General features: G+C 44.4%; 1 pseudogene across 1 annotated transcript in view; it reads right to left on the reverse strand.

Annotated features, from left to right (window-relative positions):
- LOC308248283 (keratin, type I cytoskeletal 19-like) overlaps nucleotides 1–7,419 on the reverse strand; it is a 28,371-nt pseudogene extending 20,952 nt beyond the window's left edge. Inside the window, exon 1 of the transcript in view lies at nucleotides 7,261–7,419. The product of the transcript in view is annotated as a keratin, type I cytoskeletal 19-like (transcript). The remainder of the gene's footprint in view (nucleotides 1–7,260) is intronic.
- Nucleotides 7,420–7,636: the final 217 nt, after the last annotated feature.

A 7,636-nucleotide genomic window follows, 5' to 3' on the forward strand; every position in this document is an offset into this window, starting at 1 on the left:
ATATATTTTTTATTGATTTCAGAGAGGAAGGGAGAGGGAGATAGAAACATCAATGATGAGAGAGAATCATTGATTGGTTGCCTTCTGCACCCCCCTACACCGGGGATCAAGCCCATAACCTGGGCATGTGCCCTTGACTGGAATTGAACCTGGGACTCTGCAGTCGGCAGGCCGACGCTCTATCCACTGAGCTAAACCAGCTAGGGCTGGAAACAACACTCTTTTTGAAACAGATCAATGCTATTGACATTTAGTATACTCTGTTGATGATCTTGGCTCTATAAAGTGATTCGTCACCATCTCTTGGGGTACCCATGTGGATGTAGGCAGTATCTTTATGAATGCAACACCAGACAGGCATACTATGAAAAAATTAAGTGGAAACTAGTAGTAATGTCAATGTACTATTTCTACCTAACATTCGGGTTGATCTATAAACACTGTCAAAGGCTTCAGTTTTTAAAATTTACCTATTTCTAGGTATTTATTTCAACATTTATGAATTTACAACATTGACAAGCGTTTGTGGTTTTTTTTTGTTTTTGTTTTTTTTTAAATAAATCTTTATTGTTCAGATTATTACAGGTGTTCCTCTTTTTTTCCCCCTAGCTCCCCTCCACCTGATTCCCCACTCCACCCCATGCCCTTACCCCCCCGCCACTGTCTTCATCCACAGGTGTAAGCTTTTTGTCCAGTCTCTTCCCGCACCCCTCATACCCCCTTCCCCCTGAGAATTGTCAGTCCACTCCCTTTCTATGTCCCTGATTCTATTATATTCACCAGTCCATTCTGTTCTTCAGATTTTTTATTCACTTGATTTTTAGATTCACTTGTTGGTAGGTATGTATTTGATGTCATTTTGTTGTTCATAATTTTTATCTTTACCTTTTTCTTCTTCTTCCTCTTCTTAAAGAACACCCTTCAGCATTTCATGTAATCCTGGTTTGGTGGTGGTGAACTCCTTTAGCTTTTTCTTGTCTGTGAAGCTCTTTATCTGACCTTCAACTCTGAATGATAGCTTTGCTGGGTAGAGTAATCTTGGTTGTAGGTTCTTGCTGTTCATTACTTTGAATATTTCTTGCCACTCCCTTCTGGCCTGCATAGTTTCTGCTGAGAAATCAGCTGACAGTCATATGGGTGCTCCCTTGTAGGTAACTAACCGTTTTTCTCTTGCTGCTTTCAAGATTCTTTGTCTTTTGCCCTTGGCATTTTAATTATGATGTGTCTTGGTGTGGTCCTCTTTGGATTCCTCTTGTATGGGGTTCTGTGTGCTTCCTGAACTTGTAAGTCTATTTCTTTCACCAGGTAGGGAAAGTTTTCTGTCATTATTTCTTCTAATAGGTTTTCAGTATCTTGCTCTTTCTCTTCTTCTGGCACCCCAAAAATTCGGATGTTGGTACGCTTAAAGTTGTCCCAGAGGCTCCTTACACTATCTTCATATTTTTGGATTTTTTCTTTTTGTTTTTCTGGTTGGGCGTTTTTTGTTTCCTCATATTTCAGATCTTTGGTTTGATTCTTGGGGTACATTGATCTACAGTTGAGTTTCTGTATATTCTTTATTTCAGACAGTGTATGCTTAATTTCTGACTGGTCCTTTTCCATTTTTTTGGCATTCTCATTAAGGTCCTTGAAGGTCTCACTAAGCTCCTTGGAGGTCTCATCAAGTTTCTCGGCGGTTTTTAGAAGATTCTTGAGTAACCTTATAAATGTGGTTCTGAACTCTATGTCGTCCATTAGTTTGCTTTTCTCCATTTCTCTCATTCGTGATATGTTTCTTTGTCTCCACATTTTGCTGCTTCCTTATGTTGATGGAGTGGCTTTGTGTGGTAGGAGACCTATAGGGGCCAGTAGCTCAGCCTCCCCAGTGGACACCTTTGGTACACCCCTTTGTGGGCTGAGTGCAAAGTCTTGGTGTAGTTAAGCCTTGATTGCTGTTGGTACACTGGGAGGAATTGACCTCCAGGCCAATGGCTGTGAGGACCCGCTGTGTCTATAATGGAAGAACTGCTGCGCTGGAGATACGCTTATGGTGCAGGACTTGTTTCAGTGGGGCTTTGGTGCTCACTGAGTCTGCCTCTTGAATGTATCACTTATGGATGTGAGGAGTTGAAATCTGGTGTCTCACACTGACCACTAGGTACACTGGCTTCTGGATCTCCAATGGGGTGCAGGTCAGCTACTGTCTGAGGCCACCCAGCAGGAGCTACAGCAAGAACTACAGTTTTCTCCTCTTTGCTTGGGGTTTGGAGGTTTTGGAGCTGTCTGACCCGGGCTGCAAGTTTGCTAGGTTAAGCTGCGATAGGGCAGGCCATTCATATGCTAAAGGCGCTGCTTGGAGCTTGGGTGGGTTCGTAGATTGTGAAGGGCGGGGTCTCAAGGCGTCTCTAGGCTAGGGTGTGGCAAACAGCGATGGCTGCCAGTAAGCCAGCTCTGCGTCTCCGACCGTGTCCCCGCGTCCCGCGCCCCAGCACAATAAACAATTGTTCCTGCGCCGCAGCCCTGCAAGCAAGCCTCCCTCACTTTCCGACCCCACAGCAGACAGTCCAGCTTCTCCCCGTAGGAGTTTGGGTCCCCTGCGTCTCCCCAGAAATGAGTTCGGATTAATCGGGAGCTTGTCTCCCTTCGGGTTGAAAACAGCAGCGCTCCCAGTCACCCGTCGCCAGCCCGATTCGCGCGTCTCCGTACCTCAGCTTTTCAGCGCTTGTGCACCTCTCAATGCTGTTTGCTCTTTCCTTCTAGTTGTAGAACTTCCACTCAGCCAGCATTCCCGTGGTTCTGGGTGATAGACGTTTTGTCTTTTAGTTGTAGTTTTGAAATTGTTGTGCGAGGCAGCAGTTTAGGTGTTTACCTACACCGCCATCTTGGATCTCTCCGCGTTTGTGGTTTCTAAATCTCAAAAGATTCATATTGTTAATGAATACATGTTAATAAGCACATCCACATTGTTCAGAACATGGCAATTAACATGTAACGATGGTATGATCTCCTATTGTTATTTCTTCCCTTTATTGGAAAACCTTAGTTTTAACTATTTTTTCCAAAAATAAATTATACATTCACTTTTGATGATATATAGATTTTCATTTTTTTGTTAATCCTCACCTGAAGATATTTTTTCCATTAATTTTTAGAGATAATGGGAGGGAGGGGGGAGGAGGAGGAGAGAGAGAGAAAGACAGACAGAGAGAGCGAGAGCGAGAGCGAGAGAGAGAGAGAAATATTGATGTGAGAGAGACACATCAATTGGTTGCCTCCCACACACACCCAACTGGGGCCGGGGATCGAACCTGCATCTGAGGTAATGTGCCCTTGCCTGGGAATTGAACCCGGGACCCTTTAGTGTGTTGGTTGATGCTCTAACCACTGAGAAACACTGGCAAGGGCTCATTGCAGTATTTTTAAGAAGTGGTTTTTAAGACTCCTAAGAAACTATAATATTGAGAAACCAATGGCGGCATAGGTAAACACCTAAACTGCTGCCTCGCACAACAATATCAAAACTACAATTAAAAGACAAAACGGACACCATCCAGAACCACAGGAAAGCTGGCTGAGTGGAAATTCTACAACTAGAAGAAATGAGGAAAGCACATTGAGACTCAGAGGAGCTACAAAAGGCTGAGGTATGGAGGCTCGCATGCAGAGAGGATGGGTGGCTGTGTGCATAGGCGTCTGAGTACTCAGCTGGCTTTCTAAAGCAGGAGGGAGAAGGAAACTCCCAACTGCACTGAGCTCCAGTCCTGGGCGAGATGCTGGGAAACCAGACTCATTCGGGGGGAATCTGGACTGTCAGGAAAAAGAAAGCACACTGAGACTCGGGAGCTGCGGAAGGCAGAGGTCTGGAGGCGCGCGCGTGTGAGCGCAGAGAGGACTGACTGCTGAACGCACGGGAGGCTGAGTGCGCAGCTGGCTTTCTAAAGCGGGAGCGAGACAGAAGCTCCCGACTGCGTTGAACTCCAGTTCCGGGCAAGTTTCTGGGAACCCCGACTCATTCGAGGAGAAACTGGACTGTCTGGCAGCGGGCGAAACTTGAGGGCAGCTTTCTCTCAGAGGTGTTTGCAGCGATAACTGAGGGACACTGAGACCCAGAGGCCTCATAGGGCAGGGCTGATGGGAAACCAAGGCTGTCTGCTCCACCCTGAAACTCCTCCCCATCCAAGCTGAGCACAGAGGCTTTTGCAATTTTGCAAGTCTTGTCTCATAAGAGTGTCTCCAGCACAGAAGTGTTCCCAGCGTAGACACAGCTGATCCTCACAGCCAATTGGCCTGGAGGTCAATTCCTCCCAGTGATACCAACAACAATCAAGACTTAACTACAACAAGGCTGAGCACACAGTCCACAAAGGGGTGCACCAAGAGTGTCTACCTCAGGTAACTGGGGAGGCTGAGCCACTGTGCCCTAGAGGACACCTACCACACAAAGCTACTCTACCAACTCAGGGAAGCAACGAAAATGTGGAGACAAAGAAACAGATCACAAATGAACGAAATGGAGGAAAACAAATGACTGGATGTAGAGTTCAAAACCACGGTTATAAGGTTTTTCAATAATTTCCTAGAAAAGGCCAATAAATTCAATGAGACCCTCGAGGATATGAAAAAGGACCAACTAGAAATTAAACATACACTGTCTGAAATAAAAAATATTATACAGAGACCTAACAGTAGACTAGAGGACCGCAAGAATCAAGTCAAAGACGTGAAATACAAAGAAGCAAAAAATACTCAGCCAGAAAAGCAAAAAGCAAAAAGAATCCAAAAATTTGAAGATAGTGTAAGGAGCCTCTGTGACAACCTCAAGCATACCAACATCCAAATTATGGGGGTGCCAGAAGAAGAGAGAGAGCAAGATACTGAAAACCTATTTGAAGAAATAATGACCGAAAACTTCCCCCACCTGGTGAAAGAAATAGACTTACAAGTCCAGGAAGCTCACAGAACCCCAAACAAAAGGAATCCAAAGAGGACCACACCAAGACACATCATAATTAAAATGCCAAGAGCAAACAACAAAGAGAGAATCTTAAAAGCAGCAAGACAAAAACAGTTAATTACCTATAAGGGAGCACCCATATGAGTGTCAGCTGATTTCTCAACAGAAACTATGCAGGCCAGGCAGGAGTGGCAAGAAATATTCAAAGTGATGAATAGCAAGAACCTACAACCAAGATTACTCTACCCAGCAAAGCTATCATTCAGAATTGAAGGTCAGATAAAGAGCTTCACAGATAAGAAAAAGCTAAAGGAGTTCTTCACCACCAAACCAGTATTATATGAAATGCTGAAAGGTATTCTTTAAGAAGAGGAAGAAGAAGAAAAAGGTAAAGATAAAAATTATAAACAACTAATACATGTCTATCAACAAGTGAATCTAAAAATCAAGTGAATTAAAAATCTGATGAACAGAATAAACTGGTGAATACAATAGAATCAGGGGCATAGAAAGGAAGTGGACTGACAATTCTCGGGGGGATAGGGGTGTGGGAGGTGCGGGAAGAGACTGGACAAAAAGCGTACACCTATGGATGAGGACAGTGTGTGGGGGGGTAAGGGCAGAGGGTGGGGTGGGAACCGGGTGGAGGGGAGCTATGAGGGGAAAAAAGAGGAACAATTGTAATAATCTGAACAATAAAGATTTATTAATTTTTAAAAAAGAATCTATAATATTAACCTTTTTGAGTATTTTTGAATGAATGCAATTAAAAATTCTAGATTTAAATTTTCATAATTTTTTTCATATACCAGTCTGAGCATTACTTCAAAATAATATACATACAGGAAAAGAAGAATAAGAAGAATACTACATCTTTATGTATAAGGGCATATGAATCTCATCCTAACACATACTAAAAAAAATTAACTCCTGGGTTGTAATAAATACATGTAGATCATTTTGAGACAAAAAAGAAAAAGGAAAAGAAAAAAAAATGTCTCCCATCTGCAGATTCAAAGGGTTTTATTTATTTCTTCTTCTTTTCCTCCTGAGGATCCTGGGGCTCTTTACATGGATTGTGAAGCTTCATAAATAACATCCCTTACACGTAGCACATACATTGTACCCTAAGTGACCGGAACACACTGCGGGACAGACCTTAATTCATCATGACAGGTTGGTGACCAGCTACCTGATGGAAAAGCTACTGACTGAACAAGGGACTATTATGGTTACATTTCATAAAATGGCTGATTTTTAAATTACTTTTAGTAATTTATCAACAAATATGGTAAATGCCCTCATGTTCTGTCTTAATTAAAATGCTACTTTTAGTAAAGTGTGTCAGAAATCTGGGCACACGTGACAGGAACCTCACTCTCAGGGGGAGTGCATTGGCTCAAGCCGCTGACAAGGCGCTGGTTCGCCGGTAGGTGGCGCCCGCGATTCGGACTCTGGGTCTGGAGAGCCTTCCTCCTGGGGCTGGTCCCTCCCTGCTCTTGATGTCAGAAGGCAGCTCCTCTCAGGTTCCAGAGGGAGGAGAGCATCCTCAGGGCTCCTGCGCGGCTGGCTGACACATGCCCTCCTAGACCTCCCTGGTGGCCAGGGTAGGGGTTGTGCATGGGGCTTCCGCACAGCCTGGGCCTGGGCTAGGAGCTGGGTCAATGCCACATGGGCCCATGCCCGAGAGCAGAGGGTGGTCATCTCCTCCCGGAAGGAGGAGAAAGGGTTCTGACCAAACGTTCTTCCGAAAACAGCCCAGAAATAACGAGGCATTCTCAAGCTCAAACGTGCCTCACGGAGCCTTTCAGGGCCTGTCAGCTGTTCCTCCTGTCTCTTGGGATGATCGAGCTTTTACTTTCCTTTATCATTTTTATTATTTATTCAATCATTTTTATTTATTTTTAAATTTTAACTTCATTTTGATAAGCACACTTAACATGAGAACTTAACCAATGTTAACACATTGTGGACCAGTAGTTTTATTGCTAGCTTTATCCAGTGGCCAAATAAGCTTCTATTGAACGAGTACAAAAACGTTTTACATACATGATAAAGGCACTCTTTAAAATTAAATACCCATTGCATTTCGAAGTTATTTATTACATGTTCTTACAAGCTAATATCTTTTCAGAGTTCTCATGATTGGCCACAAGCCTTAGAACAGAAAACACGAGAATTCTCGTGATCTGTCCGTACAGTGCCACTGTCTACAGGCATAGTCTCTAGTAATTATTCCTTCTGCATAACTGACACTTCATATCCACTGGACAGCAGCTCCCCGTTTGCCTCCCCCCACCTCCCCTGCCGCAGCCCTGGGCACTCACCACTGGACTTTCTGCTTCTATGAAGGTGACTGCTCTCGGGCCCTCACGTAAGTGGATCACGCAGTGTTTGTCATTCTGGGAGTGGCTGGCTCCTCCATGCCGCAGCACCTGCAGGCTTTCCTTCTCTGTACTATGTCCCACTGCGTGTCTACGCCTCATGGTTTCATCCTTATCGGTCAGGGGACAGAGGTGGTCTCCACAGGGCTGTCTTGTGGCTGAGTTGTCCTCTCTCTTCTCTGCAGCTGGAGCAGTTGTGGTCCGCACAGCTGCTGCCTCTTCTATGCATCACATGTAGCAGCAGTTCAGTGAGTGTTGGAATGTTTGTGGATCTCAGCATTGCTGAGGCCCCCATCCCTTTGGAAAATGTTTCTAGAAT

Source organism: Plecotus auritus (genome assembly GCF_963455305.1).
Source record: "Plecotus auritus genome assembly, chromosome: 5".
NCBI lineage: Eukaryota > Metazoa > Chordata > Mammalia > Chiroptera > Vespertilionidae > Plecotus > Plecotus auritus.